The 20,827-nt window shown below is 42.8% G+C and overlaps 1 protein-coding gene across 1 annotated transcript in view; it reads left to right on the top strand.

The window, feature by feature from the left end:
• b4galt7 (xylosylprotein beta 1,4-galactosyltransferase, polypeptide 7 (galactosyltransferase I)) overlaps positions 1–20,827 on the top strand; it is a 78,130-nt gene that overhangs the window by 26,839 nt on the left and 30,464 nt on the right. Inside the window, exon 6 of the transcript XR_007813756.1 lies at positions 19,536–19,686. The gene's annotated coding sequence lies outside the window, so the exon portion shown is untranslated. The remainder of the gene's footprint in view (positions 1–19,535; positions 19,687–20,827) is intronic.

The following is a 20,827-nucleotide window of genomic DNA, read 5'->3' as shown; positions in this document are numbered from 1 at the left end:
CGACATTTTCATTTACATTCTGCCACAGATCTGAAGCTCTGGACGACTGAAGTCCTCACAACCCTCACCGGCCTTTTTGTGAGTTGCTCTGGTGTTGAATGTGTGTCTTGGCTGGAAGAAACACAAGAACCTCAGCTGTACCAGCGACAGAGCAGGTGGAGGTTCATTGTTTGAGGATGGACTTAAACACTGAGTTTGATGAGTGGAGCCTGGTGTCGGTCGCTGCCTGTTTCCTGGTTGTCGTCTGGATGGAGGCATTAGATGTTTTTTTCCTTTAACATTTTCACTTCTCATGTTTCTCCTTGTTTCCTCTTTTGTCGTGTATGTTTTATTTTGCTCCACAGGTGAAGCATCAGTCTTAAGAAACTTTCTTGCTATGATTTGAAATCCCACTTTAATTTGAGAATTAACTTTTTAGTATTAAACGACCTGTCTGATCATCTACTTCAGATCATATTTTAGTTTATCTGTTGATCTGTGAGTAAAACATCATCTAACAGGGAAAAAAAAAAATCAGAACTACAAAAATAATAATAAAAAAACTCTACAGAATTTTCCTTTAACAGTAACTTGGATCTTTGTGGTTGCCGAGTCGTCAGGATGCCAAAGTCAGACGTGTAGTTGGCCGTCACGTTCCACGCTAATGAGTCTCCATATCACCTAATTGTCCGACAAACTGTTCCTTTAATATCCGCCAGTGTGTTTGTAAAGTAAGTGTGTGTGTGTGTGTGTGTGTGTGTGTGTGCTTCTTTAATTTATGCAGGATAATACAAGACGCCTTCTGCCGAGCTGCTCCTTGCTTCCACAATAACACACATCCTCTCTCCTCCTCCTTTTTCATTCACTTCAACCTTCTGTTCTCTTCCTCCTCCTCCCTCAGTTCCTCTCACTTTTTCTCCCCCCCCTCTCTCCCTCTCTCTCCCTCTCTCATCTCTCCCGGACAACTGTGACTGTTTTAATTCTGACCACTGATTAGCCTGAATCAATTAAGTCCTCCACGCTGTGTCCAACAGCAGAGCAGCATGGGGTATTTAGAGTATTTAGGCTCCCATTCATCAAGCTCCAGCCTCCTAATCACCCTTTAATTACAGCCTACGACTATGGGGGCTCAAATGGGACATTAGGCATGGCTGCTTTCTCTGTAGAGCCGAGGGTTGAAGTGGGCTTTGGAGGGGACGGGGGAACGAATCAGGCGGTCGCTCTCGAGTCGTGGCCTCGGTGGCGTCCTGGCGGCTGATTGCAAACAAAATCTCACCGGGTGTCAAACAGGAAGCAGCAGCAGGAGTCAGTTACTGTAACTGTAATACCTGCTTATACTCAGGGCTGTGTAGATTCAGATAGAGTCAGATAAATATTAAAGAGGAAGAGGCATTTGGCTGAAAAAGTTTTAACAAACACATCACTTCCTGCACTTCCTCCTTTCACATTAAAAGCCTTCAAATTGCTCGAAAGGGGTTGCAGTAATTCTTCACTTGCTTTAAGCTTTTTAATGTGAAACAACTCAAGGAAGTCTTTAAGTTTAATTTACATCAAAGTAAAAGGAGCTATTTGAAATGATTAGTGAGTGAAAATTACTTAGAACTAAGTAACTAAGTGGATTTAAAGCTGTGGAGGATTGTTATTTATTATTTATCAGGCTTCCTCCGAGGGCTACATATCTTAAAATAACCTCCGATGGCCAATAAACTCGTCCAATGCTACATTTCCTCTCACGCTAAACACCTGATGGACTCTGCAGGCTGAAGCCACTGGCAAATCTTCCCCCAAATTTAACAAGTGCCTGAACCTATCCACATTCAAAATATGTTTTTATTCGTCATTTGATTTTTTTTATTATGCACCTAAAAAACCCTATGTGCTGTTAGAAATGAGCAGTATATAACTGTATTTATACATATACAAGTTGAAAATGTGATTCTGTAATTTGGCTGTAAAAGGATCCGTCTGCTGACGAAGCCGGAAGAGCACCAACATGTTCAGAAACAGTCCTGAAAGCTGCTAGTTAGATTATATTACTGACCAGAAACTACTGTGCTTTGTGCTGCGATGCATTCCTAAACATCTTCATTTGAAATAAAGGAAACTCCTGAGGAGGAAGTTAAACTCTCCTCTCTTTCTCCTCGCAGCTATCAGCGTTACTAATCCTTTCTGTGCGTCTCTTGTTCTGTCGTTCAAAGCGACAGCGGGGATAACATCACTTCTTTGACAATCAGCAGCCCTGGTTTGTCAGTTGGACCTTGTAGTGGGTTAATCTCCTGCGGGGCTGCTCGGGGTTTTCACTCGTATGAAGGGAGGGAAAAGCAGAGCGCTTTAATGCCGTCTAATGACGTTATGGGAGGAATAGCCCCATGCCGCTGGGAACCTGATAATCCCACTTTGTTCCTTTTGGATTTGTTCAGAAAGCCCTCCTCCTCCCCCCTCCCGGTTGCTGATCCCCTTCGTGTTGCACCGACACAATGGGGCCCCCGCTGTCGGGCCCCGTCCACCTCTTATTCTCTAAACACCTCTCTCATTTGTCGGGCCGCGGCCGGGGGCGCGCACCGTATTATTTTCTCCTCAATTAGCAGAAAAGGCTTGTGTTGATCACTTCCTCTGCAAAGGTGAGCGAACATTCCTCCGGGCTGCGTTCACGCGGGTCATTAGGGAGGTTATCAATGGTGAGCTGTGCCGCAAAACAACGACGGGAGCAGAAACATGCCCCTTTAAAAATTACCATCATTAACTCGAGGTGGAAATAAGATTCCTCGTTGATCTTGAACGTGCGTGGATTTGTTCCAACACCCACCAACTGCCGCCTCCTCCCGCCTGAAAGAAGCGAAACCTGCTCAGAAAGCCCCGATGAGAGTTTCATGTCACGTCTGTTCGGCGGTGGGACGCAGGCCGACAGTTGCCGGCCCTCCAAGAGCTCCTCCCAGCTCCTCCAGCCTCATTATGGCCTCTCCCGTTCAGGGAGGAGGAGGAGGGGAGGGAGGCTTTGATGAACCTGTCCTCCCATTTCCGCTGGACTCTTAGAGGCTAAACTCTGCCAAATCCTTCAATTCAGAAACCCTCCCCCGACTCTACTCCCCCTCTGTGGTGTCAGAGAGGCTGATGGGAGGAGGAGGAGGGGGAGGCAGGAAAGGTAAGAGCTGAGACCAGGATCAGGGACTGACTGTCAAAATCTAATTCACTAACAAAGAAAATAATGATGTGTCTCAGATTGGCAGAGAAACACTCAACTAAACTGGAAGTTATTGAAGTTTAAAGAGTGATTTCAGCCAAATTACAATAAAACACATATTCTCACTTAAAGCCAACAATCATCTGACAAACCGCACCTATAGAGCAGAATCTTGTCCTTGGAGAACTAAACAAAAGGCGTCCAACATGTCCAAGAACCTGCAACTATAACCCAACAAAGTCCAGTACAGGCTTCTTTCTGTTGAAGGAATACTGTCATGGTTTATCCAGAGTATCAGGGACAGTGTCTCATGTTGCTTCTAAAACTTTAAAATGCCATTTTTCAGTAATCTCACTCCATTGTGTCGGGGTGGAAGCAGAAAATTCAAAGGCAGATGTTGATGAACCTGGAGAACAGTCAGACATCTGTCTCTCGTGATTTAATTACTTATTTTCATTATTTTTTATATGGAACAATCTAAACTTATCCTTTAGTTATGTTCTAATGTGGTCTAGTGTAACTTGTGAGCTGTGACCACGTGATGTCCTCCGTCTCCGGTGACTTGGGCCTGGTCTCATCGGGGTTTCTTGGATGAGCAGTTGTCGTTTTCTTCTCTTTAGAGACTCTTTTGTCTCGTTGCGTCGAGGAGAGGGCGACTCCTCTGCCCCTCCTCCACCGGCTGCACCCTCGGGCGCCAAGAAAAAAAACTCCAGAGAGGAGACAGACAGATGGCCACTCGGTTTAAAATCAGTCCTCAGGCCGCTTGAGACGTCGCCGTCGAGCGTCCGCGGTTCTGCCGGAGTCACGGGAAGCAGATGCACGTACATATGCTTTTTCCCTCAAATGATCCCATGTTTGGTGGCGACGGAGAGGGACACGGAGCAGGACACCGGCACAGGGTTGTCATTTCTGATCCCTGAGGTCGGAGCGCTCTGATCTGTGTGTTTGTTTAGATGATACAGGGCGACAGAGGAGGGAGGGAACTGAAGGACTGAAAGCACTACTGTACTTTAAGGGTTCATACTAGTGATTGCACTTGGAGGGAACAGTTGATATTTGCGCAGCTTGTTGGATGATCGAACACCTTCAGAAACCTCCTGTCCACACACCTTTCTGATGGTGGTCTGTCCAACATCCACTCCTATTTTACTCAGTGATTGGTCGGCTGTGTGAGAAAGAACCTTTGGTGGTTTGCTTTTCACTCTACCTTCCAATGTGGCTGAAGAGATCTACTGTAAACTCTTTTCATTATTCCAGGCTTTGAGCTACCCCCCACTCCTGATGTTTGAAGCTTTTACGTGTCTTAAAAAAGGCGGTTGCTAACGAGTGTCTAAATGAGACTACAGAGGTTGTCGGGGACGTTAACATGAAAACCCATCTACTCACCAGTCCACCTTTACAGCCTCGTTGTGTTTCTACTCACGCTCTTTCAAACTCTCACTAACTTTCTAGGAAGAAAGGCTTTTGTTGAAGAGCTCCGAGGGAACCAGGCTGATGCTAACTTCAGGTTGGACTACAGAAACACATCATCACTGCACCACTATTTATCATATATTAAATTAATCCATAACTACAGGAAGTAACATTCACATATTTATATTTTTCCAGACCTACACCTCTGATTACAGGCACTGATAAACAGATAAAGGTATGGTAAGTTTATTATCATGTCCACTGCTGCTGTTGCTGCTGTTGTGTTGCTGGATGAGCAGTGTGCAGCACAGACTGTAAACAGTCAGTTAAGTCAGCCAGAGAATCAGAACATTAGGAGACAAACTGTGAAATCTTTGCACAAGCTGACTTTCCAAAATTATCTGCCTTGTTACATGTTGCTGCCAGAGTGCCGGCGGTGGCTGATAGGTGTGGGAGAGCCGACCGTCTGTTAGTGCAGTAATTAGCAGCAGATGATGGCAGGGGCGTCTTGTGATAAGATGCACCATCCTGAAAGGTCACAGGTTTGAGCACCTTTACAACGCCTGCTCTCGACTCTCTGATGACAAAGTTTGAGTTTCTGCGCAGCTACAGCCGAACCTGAAACTGTAAAACACAAATAAGCAGCTCAGCAGCTTGGTACTGACTGCTGGTCAGGGAAGTATTTATGAGCCGTGATCAAACTTCAAACTCGTTGACAACAAAAACAGAAAAATATGTAAACAGCAGCAACTATCTGGTGCATGTGGAGGCATGAAAACACAGCGATCAGGAGGATACTAAATCAAGGTTCAACGGGTCGTCTCCGTCCCACGCCTCCTGTTTTTCTCGCCTCAGATCTGCTTATCACATCCAGTGAAAATCGTCTGTAAGGTTGAACCAACAAACAGGACATCGTTCTTTTGATAGAAGCAGATTGAAACCAGATTGACCAGCTCCATCTACACCACCATGGTCCGGGTTTGGTCTCATGCTCCATCTTTTCCATCTTCATCCTAGTCATGAACAAGACCAGAGATCCAGAGGACTCTGTAATGGACTCTGTCCACACCTGAGCTGCATCTTCAGATCAGTAACAAAGCACTTTGTCTCTGGTCACAGGCCTGAATGGCAACTTCAGCAGCAACAGTGATTTCAACGAGACGTGATCAGCCTTCTCCAAGTCCAGAAAACTTGTTTGGACTGGATTGGGAAGGAAAGGTTGGATCACAGCCTGCAGAGAGGGAAGGAAGGAACAGAGAGTTATTTAGAGGAAAACACAGTGAAATGTTTCTGCAGTAACTCTGGATATTTCATAAATAAATAGTAACAGGATTGGAAAAGTGCTGATGAGACCGGGGAGTTTTTGGTTTGACCCAGAAACCACAGAGTGGTTTGAGATGATCGGTAATGTGTTTCCTCACTGTAAATAAACTCACTTAGCTCATCCCTCTGTTTTTCTACCTGTCTACTCGTCTTTCTTCTCTTCATGTCTCTTTCATTTCTCTTCCTCTGTGTCTTTTCTTTTCGTTAATTCCCTCCTTCTTTTTTCTCTCGTCAAACACCTGCAGCGCCTCGGGGCCGATCTGTCGTCCACCGCTAACTCCAAACACACCGGCCTGTCACACACACACACACACACACACACACAAAACACACTCCTCAGCAGGAGGAAGTGAAGAAGCGTAACACCTGAAGTGCTTTTCCTAAAGGTCAAAACATCTCAAATGATCCTTCTCCGTCCCTCCAGGAATCTCTTACCCATCAGTAACGTTTTTCTGTAGAAATTATATTTACAGACAGAAGTGCTCATGTCAACACTTACCTGCTGTTTTCAGGGTTCGGCTCATTAAGGTCTGAAACAGAGGCGTTTGGTTCATGTATGAATGAATTTTTGAAGTGAACTGACTTTGCTGAAGCATCTCTATCACTCAATCAGCAGCTTTTAGCTCCTCACTGGAGACTGAGAGCTCAGCTGTGATTCACAGCACATTACGTCTCTGTGAAAAACATTATACGACAGCGAAAGCCACAGAAACAACAATTACCTGATAACCTGAGCGTAAATAACAGGCTGCTGAGATATTAACCTCACTGAACAGTGGCTGTATACGCTGGTTGTCTGCAGAACTCAACATGACAACATGGACTGGAAACACAGAGCTGAACATCGGGCTGTTGGATCCAGCGGGATTGGTCGCTGGTGGTTTGGTCATCAGTCCTGAATAAAGATGACCATAGCGAGCTATTTTCCCAGGTTTTGGTGGCGTAGAAAAGGACTAACGACCTCTTCTCTTCCTCGTCACAAGCAAAGCAGTACTTGGTCTACTTTGGACTTCGATCTTTTCAAACACAGAACTGCGGCGTCTTGAAAACAAGAGCTTCTGCAAAGTTGGACCCAGAAACAGTATTTTCGTCGGTCGTAACGTCACAACTTAACAAACCACTGTTTGCACCACGTTTCCCCAGCCTCACCCTAACCTTCCCGTCCCTTTTTAAACCATTAAAATGAGTATGATTCATACATTCAGACCGGCTTCATCGCTGCGTGAAAAAACACAGCGGAGCCAGTTCTCTGCACCACAACATGTTTTCATCGTTAACACGACACTGGAAGGAAACCGAAACACAACAGGAAGGTTAACGTTCGTCTTTATTGTTGACATTTTATCAGAATGAATCATCTCACCTGAGCAGCACCTGATAGAAGATAAATACACCGAACGCTGTTTATGTGGGTCCAGTGTGTGTGATATCGGTGGGAACCGAACCCTGCACGCTTACCCACAACCCCCCCACCCCCAGCACCACCAACCACCCTCCCACCATCACCTCCTCCTCCTCCTCCTCTTCTTCGTCCTCGCCTTGTTTAGCTTTGACACCTCAGCTGTTCAGCAGGCTGCTGAGAGGAAGGTGTGGGGTGAGAGAGGCAGAAAGAGGGAGAGAGAGGGAGGGGGAGGAAAAAGGGGGGAGGGTTGATAATGAAGGTAGCATGTTGTTGTCACCACAGATTGTTGCTCAGGGCCTTCCGTGCTGCCATGTTAGTGTGTGTGTGTGTGTGTGTGTGTGTGTGTGTGTGAACTCCGCCCACCTACACACTTTCACCTCCCCCACCTCACCCCCTCACCCCTCCCCATCCATCATGGACTCCATTTACCACCAAAACACACACAAATATTCATACTTACGACACGACTCTGTACATACACAAACACAACATAAACCGAAGCGACACACACACACACACACACTCAGGTGTTTCCACCCTCACAGCTCCATCATCACTCAGCTCAGTGCTAATGCTAATATTTGTCCTGACAACTGATCAGTTTCTCCGTTTGACTCAACCGCAGATGATGTAATAAACTTCACTTCACGTCCATCAGTTTAACTCATTTCACTTTTTTTTCTCACTTAAAAAAACGAAAAGACGAACATTTGCCAAACAAACCAGTTCCTTCACCATCTCATGTTCGCGACTGTGACGTCAGTGTGGTTGATCACGTGGCTGCGAGGATCCAATAGGGGGCCGATCAGGGCCGAATCATCCCCCGGATGAAATTTGCACAACGTAAACAGAAACCATGGCGACGCTCCGGGACGTTACCATGTTGTTGTAACAGGCGGAAAAAGCTCTGCGAGTTTTTTTCCCTCGTCAACACTGTTTGTGTGTCTGTCCTCCAGCCTCAGGGGGCAGTAATGAGCACGATTTTACTACTTTATGATTAGACACATATGATTGGACAACAGCTGTGTGTGTGTGTGTGTGTGTGTTAATTAAAAGCCTGTCAATCATGCTGGGAAATGGGGATCATCTGAGGACTGGTGCTTCCTCTGCCTGCTGTGTATGTGTTTTTGAACATGCCATGGAATTACTGTGTGTGTGTGTGTGTGTGTGTGTGTGTGCACAGATGTTGGAGCAACAAAGCTTCCAGTATTTGTAAAATGTAAGCTGCGACTGTGTGTGTGTGTGTGTGTGTGTGTGTCAGCCTTAAGCGGATGTATAGGTTGTGTGTTTGTGCTGCATGGTGTAAGGATGTACACTGGAGGTGTTGGTGGGCGGTGGTGTGACAGGTGTGTGTGTGTGGATATTTGTGTGTGTACATTAATTTGCTGCTTTGTGTGTTTTTGCAGATTTCATCTGTGTGTATGTGTGATTTTGTGTGTGTGAGTGTGTGTGTTTTCCCTCGGTAGATGTTGACATGTGTCACACTGCTGCAGTCAGCAGCTGAGGTGGCAGATTCCCTCCAGAGAGACGAGCAAGGCATTAACACTACCAGGGTTGGCGGTTCTGTTCCCACTGGGGGGGAGATCAGGTATTCAGTATCAGGTTCAGTATTTCACATGATCTGACTTTCTGCACACAGTAACGCCGCCTCGCTCTCTGTTCGTCTTGTTTGAATGAACTTTATTGGACTCGTCTCTGAACAAACCGACTGTCGGTTCAGGGTTTACGTCGTGGTCGGTCAGCTGATCGTTTTAGCCTCTTTTAGCTCTTTTGTTTCCATGTTCACGCAGAAAAGTGGTGTTTACTCGTAGAAGCTGTAAAACAAATATTATATATCTTATCACAAGTGGAAAGTAACTAAGTACATTTACTTATGCTCCATTTTATGCTACTCTGTACCTCTACGCTGCTATTTTTTGTGGGACATTTTGTATATTTTACTCCATTACAGCCATTGGCAGCCATAATACTGTGCAGGATTTTAACTTTTCATACTATTTCTGGGTATTTTTTAAACATAGGAGCAGCTGACTTTTTTCTTTTAAGTATTTTTTACATCTTGTTTTGCTCATTTTGACTTTGACAGATGTAAATAACGTTTATTATAACTTGTAATATTGCCAGTACATTTCCACTAAAACATAGTGATCTGCAGATACATCATCAGTCTGATTTTGTTTTAATTGTTTTCATTGTTTTACTCTCCTGCCTGTACCACTTGTTATTTCTTAAGGCTACAATCACATCACAAATGCAGAGCGATGAGTACTGACTGTTTTTCTTTCCTCAGTCAAAGTGTTATATAATATAATGTGTTTGGACCAAACCTGTCACGTCCTTACAGCCACAAGCTATTTGTTAAAAATTCTCTGATCCAACATGAAGATTTCAGTTGAAGCGTTTCCTGCAGACACTGCTGCATCCTCGTTAGTAAACACTGATTCATATGTTCATAAGTTGAGATGACAAATCATATTAATATCCCTCCCTCCCAAAAAAAAAACTTGCTAATGATAGCAAACAGGCTCTGCTTGGCTGCAGATCTGCAGCCGTTTGCCACCAGTGTTTCTCATCGTACTATTTGCACCACTCTCTCTCTCTGAAAGTGAGAAGTTGATTGGCTGTCAACAACTTTCCACATTTCTCTCTCTCTCTCTCTTTTTTTTCTTCCCTCCATCCACACTGTTCTCCTGCAGCCTAATTAACACTAAATGTGCCACCGGGCAAATGCAGAACGCATGGCAATATTTGATTACATGAACAATAAATTACCATCAACAACACGCTCATGAAACACATTGGAAAATAGTGACAATGATAATTATGTACAGTCAAAACCACAGTGTCAGAGGGGGCGGCGAGGACAGGTAGAGCTGTAACACGGCGCATGCTGTTATCATAATCACGGTTAACGAGGAATCGGTGCGGCTCTGCCAGGTCGTCTGCCGGCCAATTATAAATTCATGTCAACAACACCTGAGGAGATGGTAGAGACGAGATAATGAGGCAGAGGATGAGCTAACACTTTACACTGCATTAACCTGTGCATTCACATATGGAAGCACATGAACTGAGATCACAGTAAAGGATAGTTGATGGAAATTAAATGATCTCTAAGTGGACTCAATGAAGTTAACAATGGCTAAATGGTATATGTGTTGCACTTGGAGTATTCATTTGCAGTACTTAGCTTTAGCTTTAGCTACCTTTGCTAAATATGGTGAAATATTGTTAATGGAAAGGTGAACAATGAGCTAAATAAACAGAAATATTTCAAGCAAAGCAGTAGAAGTCAGAGGTCCCTTTGCCCAGATAACTGTGTAACACTGTTGTCTTATCTTTTCATCTGATCCCATATTAGCTTTTATCACCTTAAAGGAACTAGTTCACAGTTGTGTTAGCTTAGCATAAAGACTGAAAATGGATGCAAACAGCTGCAGCCAAAAGCTCGAAAATACAGGCACAGTCAGAGCAGCTGGTGAACACAGTGGAGCATTTATAAAGAGCCAGATATTTCCTTCAGGAGGTGGTGGAGACCAAAAACAGCGAAAAGAGAGAGAATACTGGACTTAGATTGATCTGGTCTACACAAAAAACCATTATCTTGCTCTGTAACTGCTGCAGGTGGAGATAAACAACTGTGTGATCAGAAGTTCAATTCAATTCCATTTTATTTATTATAGCTGCTATTCACAACAAAAGTCATCTCAAGGCACTTTTCATATAGAGCAGGTCTAGACCATACTCTTTAAGTTAAACGTATCAACTCAACAGGTGATGATATGTCTTGCTGCAGGTTTTAATGCAGTGAAATAGCTCTGGCTGCTTGGCAGAAATGCTGATACAAATTATTTAATGCTCCCTGTTGCTGCTGTAAAGTGAAGCTTTTTAAACTTGAGAAATATTTGAGAATTAGGAAATAAGACCGCAGATACTTCTGGCAGATATAAGAGCATATCATCTGCATATAAACTGATTTCGCGGTGCAGATTTTGGTTTGTCGAAAACAGCAAAAACAGTAGCAGTGAGAATGGACTTTCTTGTGTGTGAGCTGTGATTATAAGTGATAAGAAAAGCAGATGCTGTTTTGATCCATGAAATAAATCGACGCCAAGATTCTCAGGGCTGACAAAAAGAGACGTCCGAGTGGCTTTGTCAAAGATCTTTTTAGTGTCCAGTGGTTCTGTAATATCTCATATTATCATACTTAATCTTATCTTTTCTCATCTTATGCTTTCACATTTTATTTTATCAGAGCAGCTTCTTCTTCTTCTTCTTGTGTTTGTTCAGTGTCATTGACAGACAGGTGTGGAGCTGCTAAGTGGCAATAAATCCTCTGCGCCTGACATGTTGTACACAACACCAGTGGCATGTGTGTCTCTCTGCTTCCCATAATCCTTCTCTTTATGTTCCCACTCATTCTCTCATTCCTCTTCTATTTTCTCCTTAAATATACCTTTGTTTTTTGTTTCATTTTCCTTCTACATGTCCCTGTTGTCTTTCTTTATCACTGTTTTTTTCTCTCCGTCCTCTTCTTTGTCTATTTTTGTTTTCGCTCTGTCCTCCGTCTTCGTTCTTCCTCCGAGCTTTCCTCCTCTTTCAACATGCTCTCTCCTCTTTCTCTCCTTCCTCACCTCCCAGTCTATTTTTATTATCGTTCTTCCTCCACACTCTCACCCTTCATCTCTCTCCAACGCTCCCTCTTTTTCATTCCCAACACATTTTTTTGTCTTCTCTCTCCTTTTTTCATGTCTTTTTCCCTCCCTTTTGCCTTCTCCTCCAACACGCCACCCGTCTTTCTTCTCCTTTCTTTTCAGCGTCGTCTCTTCTGTGTTCAGCTTTTTCTTCCAGTTCTTCTTAAATCATTCGTCCTTGTCCAAACCCTCTTGTGCTGCATCTTTGCCTGGTTTTCAACGCCTCTTTCTCTCTTTCTGTTTTTCTTTTCTCTGATCAGTTCCTCATCTTTCTCCTCCATCATCTTGTTTTTGTCTTTATCTACCTCCATGATCGTCTCACCCTCCTGTTTTCTTCTTTCCATCCCTTGATCTTATTTTTGTTAATTTCTCATCTTCCTTGTCTTTCTTCTCCTCCTACTCTGATTGTAGCTTTTCTTATTTCTTGTTGTTTTCTTCTTTTATTTCAGTCACCTTCTTTCTTTCTTCTCCAATGTTGCTAATCCTTTTCATCCCTTTCAACCTCTTCTTTCCATTATTTCTTCTTTCTTTACTCTTTTGCTTCATCTTCATGCTCTTATTCATTTCTTTAGCACTTTCTTTTCTAGCCATTTGCTTTTCATCCTCCTCTCTGTCACTCCCAATGTAACACTTGAGTTTAATTATGACTTTTTCAATTAAATAAAGTTTGAACAAAGAAGAACAAACATGTTATTTGAATCCATTTAAACTCAATCTTCATAGAATCACTGAACTATTTTGTAGAATCAGCAGTCATCAACCAAAGAGTGATTTTCTTTGGTTCATTAGAATTAAAAAATTAAAATGCCTTGAAGTATAACAAAGCAAATATGTTGAGGTCCACATTCTCAGGTTTAGGAAAATATTGCACTTTTTTACATTTATATCATATGAATATTTATTAAACATGATAAATTATTACTGATCAAAGCACCCAGAAGTATATCAAACTATTTCTGTATAGCTCCTTAGCTGCATTCAAATGGTGCTACCATGTTAATGCAATAAAAATGATCCATGGTGGATAGAGATCGTTCTGCATAATGTAACTACTTTAGGTTTTGGTGTTTTTAGTCAATTTTGTCACCAGTATCTCTGTACTTTTACTTAGCTGCAGTTTTGAATGCAGATTTTTACTTGTGATTAACGTTTTTCGTAGTGTGGTGCTGCTGTCCACAAACTTTTGGCCATGTTGTGTATCTCTTCTCGTCTTCTAATTTCATTCTATCAAAATCACCTCTTCTTTCCTCTCCAGTGCTCTTTCTTTTTTGTTCTCTCTCTTTCCTCTGACACATTTTTAAGTCTCGTCCGTCTTTCTTTTCTCTCTCTCTTCTGACACATTTATCCTTCCCTCTCTCTTCTGTCAGGACACACACACACACACACACACACACTCAGCGGAGGTGAAGTCGAGAGGCTTGTCTTAGCGTGCCATCTGTCCTCGACGCTGACGTTGGCTCTAATTACTGCGTCTCCCCTGGCTAATGCTGCCTCATTAGGCCGCCGGAGCATGTGCAGCCGACACAAGCGCCGCAGAGAATTTGCACCAGGAAACACGAGCTCGAGCCATTATGGGATCAGGAAATCTGTCTGGTGCGAAAGGCAATTCACACCAGCGACTAAACGCTCATTTTGCTTCTCTCTCTCTCTCCCTCTCTCTTTAAGTCTTCCTCTCTCTGTCGTGCTCTCTCGCTCCACTCGTCTGGCTTTGGAAAGTGTTTCGGAGGCCCGAGTCCAAAGCACCAAAACAAAGGAGTCAAGAAGGAGTCCTGCTCCAAGACAGACCACACATGGATTCACCAGGATCTGGTTTCTTAAGCTTTGTGATACCAACATCACAATCTCTGTGATTAAGTTTAGCAGCTGATGCATCAAATATCAGCAACTTTCAACTTCAGTTCCAACTTCATAGTTTCATCAATAAAAGTAACATAGTGCTCTGAGATCCAGTTTTCTTTACCTATTGTCCAGCAGTGGGTTGTGTCCCCTAAAGCTGGGTACACATGCATTCTCAGCCCTAATCGGTCTGATTATCTGATGGTTGCAAAGATAATCTTGTCAGATTCTCCTGTGGTGTGAGGTGTGTTCAGAGCAATTTTACCCTCCCTGATCTGCTCTGAAGATGATCTGGAAATCATAAATATTAAGCAACTGACTGAAGACAGAAGCACAACCAACAAGAGACGTCATCGTCCGCCATGTTTGTTTCCTCTGAAGTCGTCAGATTTGGAGTTTTGAGGCATTCAGACTCTGGTTGTTGGTGGTGAATCTGTTAGTGTGTGGTGTGGCTGTGTTGGTCTTCTCCCTGCACATCACACACTATAAGAACACAACTGTGACAATCTGACATTATTTGTCATCACGTGTGCTCTCTCATGTTTTCTAAATCAGTTAAGATTTTAAAAATCTTTTAGTGTGTACCAGGCTCAGATGTTTGCTGTCTATGCAGGATGATACAATCTTTGTCCGATACCAAATTAAAGTGTTGGTAAGTGGACATCTGGACATCATGTACCTGCAACCTACTGCTGGACAACAGGTTAAAAAAACAAGATTTGCATAGGGAAAGCTAAGTGGCCAAATCATGGAGTCATTTACAGACTGTTGAGGTCACAAATGGGGCCACACACTGTCTAGAAGATGAGGCTTCGACAGAACTTTCCATTAGACTGTTCCCATGTTCACGAACCATTTGAGGTTTCATTGAGGCGTGACCTCTCTCTGTTTATCATTCTGACACACAAATAAAGCTCGATACGAGTTAGAAGATGAGTCAGCGAGGAAAAAAAAACAAAACTCCATGTGTCTGTATTTCATTGTGGTTATTAACCAAATTAAAATAATGCAAACAAATAGTAATTTAATGATCTGCTGAGTGATGACAGGTGGTGGTGGTTACCTCACATACTGATGAAGTAGTTTGCATAAAACAACTTGTAAGTCATATAGTCAAGTCTCGTGTCACCAACCAGAGCTCCAGGTGGTGATATGATTGAGTTTCAGTCAGGTTCAGATCAATGCTAACGTGCTAACATCAGCAACATGCTCACATTACATGCAGAGTTGTCAGATTTGACTGACAAAAAGTAGCATGTCAGTATCTCAGAGCTGAGACCGACTGAGAATTTGAATAGGGAAACAAAAAGCTTCTAGTTGTAATAAGATAAACTAACATCTGGTTTTGACAGTCGTCAGTTATGAGTCACTGCACGCTGAACTCAGTGCCCTGCTACATGCTAAACCTTAGCATGTTAGCTGTTAGCGTTTCAAGGTTTGCTAAAATGAGGTTTAGCACTTTTACTTGCAGGAGAAGCGGGACAGACAGCGAGAGACTCGGGATGACGGGACAGATTTAAAGGGTGGGATGTCACAGTTTCATGGCGCTCACACCTTCAGGCTGTTTCATTCTTCATGCTTTATGGTTCAATCTGCAGCAGCTGCAGACGTGCATCGTGCCCTGCGGTGTTCTCACGGCGACCTGACGTCGTCCTGTACATTATTAAAGCCCAGCAGGGAAGCTGGGCTGCACATCTGAGGCTTCATCACTTTCAAATTTTTACTTGAGCCTCTTTTTGGACAAAATTAAATGACTGCAAATCAACTGATATCTTTTCTTAACACTTAACAAAGTAGATAATTATGATCTATAATTAGGAATTTGACAAAATATGTGAAAATTTGTTTTCCTCTGGTTTGATGTTGTCATGCCTGCAGGTTTCCCCTCCTGGGTGAAAAATTAACACCTGCCAAAAACCGAATGCTGTTTACACCACCATCCTCTCTGACTGCAAATTAAGCATTATTTGGAGCTTTTTCTATTTTAAAAACCCAGATTCTTGAGCAGAGAGTGTATTTCCTGCTGTCTGTACGATGTGAGTTTCGATGGCCTGTCTGTGCCACCTCGAATCCCTGCAGCTTCTCCCATGAATCATCTCACAAACTGCGAGATAAAGATCTTAAGCCTTTATTTCATGTCTCTGCTGCGGTTTCCGCGCTGACGGCGGTAAATCTGTGGCAATCGATAATTGCAGTTTATCGGCGACAGACGTCTGGTGTCAGTCGCTGTAAGTGCTTCTGCACATCGTCTGAAGTCTTTGTTCGCTGAGGATGTTAATGACAACCGCTGTGGCAACTGGTTAACCAGAAACACAACAAAAGAGCCAGCGAGGTTTTGATCTGACTGTGAATGAACGTCTTCCAGAGAAGAAAGTCACCCCACCTTTTCATGTAGGCTGTTCAGAACAACTGCTTGTTTCCTGGTGGAGGTTTTCTGCATTGCTGTTTTCTGAAGGAATGTTTTCAGGCCTGATCACATGTTCATGACTGATGACCATCTTCATCTTTTTACTGTAGCCCAGAAATTCAAAGTACTCAACCTGCTGTACCTGGAATATTAAAAACCAGGGTGCAGACGAGGCCTGAATCCTTGATAACGTTTGATTTTTGTGCAACATAAATATACAGTAACGCAGCCAAAAAAAAAGGCCCTGGAAACCCCCACCCCTCTACATATAATCAACTTTCCGAAGTATTCCCTCAGGTGGCATTTATCCGGATTCATCCATATGTTCCTGATTCCTCCTGAAGAACTAATGGAGGTGGTTTGAAGATGGCGGCCAACTCGGCTGCTCACCAGCTTCTGTCGGTGCCAAATCCTGCTATACTGCACGTGGATTTCTGTATGGACTAAAACAACCATTGTCTGCATCTTACACTCACCTTTTCATCACTTCTCCCTTCGTCTGTTTTCTCTCATTCTGCCTGCTCAGCCATTATTTGCTTCTCTTGTCATTTTTTCCTTTGCCTTTTCTTCTATAACTGGTCTTAAAACATGAACCTGGAGTTGATGTTTAGTCCTGAAGCTGCTCAGTTCCTCATCATTAATCACTTAAATAATCTCTGAAAAACATGTTTATGTTTATTATTTTTTACCTGATTTGAGGTCTGAATGGATTTTTTTAGTTCTTGTAGAGATTTTAACCTGACACACCTGTCAGTAAGACTCCCTGGAGGAAGAAAAACTTGGTTGTTATTTTTTAAAATCTTTTATCTTGTAGCAGGTTGGTTGCATAATCTGTGCACAGAGTCATTATCGTGTTTGCACAAAAGATGGATTAGATATCTTGTGCAAACAAGATATGGATCTTATTCATACAAGAGAGTATTTTATGACCACAGTGAGTTATCTGAAGTGTGCAAGATAAAAACAAATCATAGTACGGCTCCAAGGAAGCACTTGAGGACTTGGTATTTCAAGGTCTTGTTGATGCCTCAGTCCAAACCAATGAGGAAACAGAAGAGCTGGGGTTCACTGAGCTCAGACCAGCACCCTGACGGATCGGTGTAAACACCCACGCAGAGGCTTCGTCCCAGAATCAGCCGCCAACCCACGATGACCTCCCCACAACTCCACCGTCCGCTCTGTCCATACATCCAAACGGAAGCCCAAAACCAGGCCGAGGCCCCCCCACTCTGTGACGTCAGGCCAAACGGACTGGGCCAAACTCCCACCACCACCGGCATCCTCGGGCCCCTTCCCACGTACAACCACATCATCTGGGAGGAAGCTGGGCTCTCACCGCCGTCGTCTGTTCGGGTCAGGCCTCAGACACCCACCATGAGGGAGGGGACGCACAAATTATCCCTCCAAAAGCCGAGGAACAATGGAAATGTGTTGATCCAAAAAATGAAAAATCACTGGAAAACAAAAAGACACCTACACGTACGACTTGATTAATGGCAGCAAATTATGACAGTTTTAAACATTATCATTGTGCTTTTCAAAATAAATTTGTTGGAGGAAGTTTAAAACAAAATGGTGGAGGAAAGAAGACGAGAAGTTTACCTTCCTGATGCCTCTTTTTTTGCTAATTTACTGACATCTAAATGCAGAAATGACGACAGTAAAACCAGCCAGTCTTCATTCACTGATTCATTATTTCAATCTCCTTAAAATACCCACACAAACTGTTATTTCTGAGCTGTCCTGAGCTTTTCATCCATCTATTTTTAGTGGCGATTCAGTGGCAGATGAATAAAAGTCTCCGTCAGCACGTCTCAGACTCCTGCAGCAGGTGGAGGGTGAAATGTCGACTTCGAGGCCTGTCCGCTCAGATCGGGCTTTGTGCTCCGATTTTTTTTTTCCTTTTTTTCGTGAAGAAGTGACTGGACGTTCGTCATTGTGTTTGCAGCCGGCCGTTGGCGAGCGGGAGCCGGTCCAGACATCTTGTGTGGAAAATTTCGGACTGGGCACGAGCCGGCCATCTGCAGCTCCAGGCCGTCAGCAGCCAGCAGCCAAACGCAGAAACACTTCAGCTACTGGAGGGTTCGGAGGAGGGAGGCTGATGGAAATCAACAGCAGAAATGTGTCTCTTACATTTTGGAAGGAAAAGCTTTGACTAGTCATGGTTGCAGAGTAATTACATTTATTTAAGTTATTAAGCCTCAAGCCTCAACTTGGATTTTTCAGACTTTTTCAGAGACTTCCTGCCAAAATAATCTCATAACATGGTGGATTTAGAGGCTGTGCTTGTAGGAAATGCAGAAAAAAGATCACATTTCAAAGGCATGGTGTTCCTTCCTGCAAAGAAAAGTCTGTTCATGGTTCTCTTAGACGATTTAATGTTACCTAGTTGAATTTTCAGAACAAGACTGTGTTAGAAAATATATGGTTCAAATTAAAAAACCTTTGGACACAAAAACTCAAGTAGAGACGTAAACTACAACTCCCAAGATGCACCTCAGTGACAAACATCCATCCAAAGAAACATTTCTGACACTCAAAATTGAAACAGAACCTGATAACCAACATCTTATTGGTGTAAACTTTAGATTGTAATGTCCCATCTCAACTTCCTGTTTCAACAGGAAATACATCACATTCAGGAAGTGAGATGATGCTCCTTCTACCTGCAGAACTTGTCCTGAGAATCCTCATGTTTTTATGTTTTCTTCAGTATCACAGTAATACAATTGTCTGTGCATTCATGAGTTCACTACAAACAGCAGCAGCTGACAGATAATTCAGCTGCTTTTAATAGAAAATATCAACAAAGAGACTAAAAACACCTCCTGTTTAAATCCTCTCATGTCCCCAGATTATGGAAATGATGAAGCTCGAGTATGATGTGAATTGATATAAGACAAACAACAATAAGAGTTAAAGAATCCATTAAATATTCATATTTTTCACTATTTGAAAACCAGACTACAGCACCAAATGTGGATTATTCTGTGACTGAAAATAGTCCCTCACAGTTTCCTCCTGTATCTGAGCAAATGTTTTCATCACTGAGTCTTTATTAAAAATTAAGTTAAATAATGTGAGGTGTTTTTAAAGAATGGTTTGGATCTGCACATGAGATTTGTTGACCATAACATAAATAAATATCATCATCTGGTTTAAACAGACTCTCGTGTTGGAGGAGAACGATTCACATTTCCTGACAAATTCTCCAATTACGCTTCTTTAACTAAACAATGAGTGAAAAAACACCTTTTCTCAGCCTGAGTGTGAAGATCCTCCATCTTTTTTTTTTTTCAGACTTCAGGTAGAGCGGCGTGTGTGTGAATCACAGCGTTCGGCGGCGGTGGTGATGGTTGTGCTGTTGTTTAGGAGGAGATGGTCGGGGAGGGAAGGTGACATCATCTCTACACCTGAGGCGGCGGAGCTGACACCTCCAGCTCTCAGACAGGTGAGAAGACACACACACACACACACACAGATCCATGTTTGTTATTTTTTGTGTAGAGGTTTGGGTTTTGTTGGAGGGTTTGTGCATTTTTTATCACCTTCATTATTAAGCAGGTGAGAGGTATTATTATTATAATTTTAGCCTTCAGCCATTTGAACAAAGAGGAATAGGGAAAAGTTGAAGTTTTACTTTTTGGTTTTGTTTGTTTGTTTTGTGGATGGATCAGATCAGATTCTCTCTTCATCACTGTCATGGAAACTCCACTTCAGTTTGACAAAATAATTTTATCTCAGCAGCCTCTTTGTCTTCCTGGATACTCACCTCTGTTCAGGCCAAAATGTCTGTTATAGTTTGAACCCAGTCGCTTTGTTTCACCTCATGTTTGAACCATTCAGTCTGTTTCCTGAAGCAAATATCTTTTCAGTAGCAAAGCTGCTTTCTTGATCAGGTTGTGCAGTGTCGACCAAGCTGCACGTTCCTGAGCTCAAGCGCTGCAGATCTTTGTGCTGCAGTCTGACGAGAAGCTGGGCATCAGAAACACTTCAGTACAACAGGGACATCACGTACGAATCGTCAGGCTGATTCCTACGTCAGAGGAGCGAGGGGAGAACAGATGCTTGAGTTTACCCGACAGGAAAGGAAGGAGAGGTTGTAGTCGATCACAGCTCATTGTTCAATAAGTTAACTGAGTTTATATCTGTTCACTATGGTGGCCCTGAAGGTCAAAGCACAGCAGCATTTCAGAAAACAAAACATCCATCCATCATCTATAACACTTATCACGTAAGGATCACGGGGAAAAACAAAACAACATTTCAGAAAACATTTCACAAAACAAAACATTTAAGATTTTAAAAAAGGTTTAATAAAACAAAACATTTTATAAAACAAAACATTTCATAAAACAAAACATTTCAGAAGATGAAAAAAAGGTTTCATCAAACGAAATATTTCAGAAAACAAAAAAAACATTTCACAAGACATTTCAGAAAACAAAACATTTCAGAGGATAAAGAAAATGGTTTCCCAAACAAACCACTTCAGAAAACAAATGTCTGAATGTCATTATGTTTTGATCTTCAGGGCAACCAGTAGTTTACAGATGTATCAGTCACTGAGGCAGCGCTGATTTGAAGTTGAT

The sequence above is a fragment of the Lates calcarifer genome, linkage group LG8 (assembly GCF_001640805.2).
Source record: "Lates calcarifer isolate ASB-BC8 linkage group LG8, TLL_Latcal_v3, whole genome shotgun sequence".
Classification (NCBI taxonomy): domain Eukaryota; kingdom Metazoa; phylum Chordata; class Actinopteri; family Centropomidae; genus Lates; species Lates calcarifer.
Note: the sequence above shows the minus strand (reverse complement) of the source record. Positions and strands in the feature narration are given on the sequence as shown.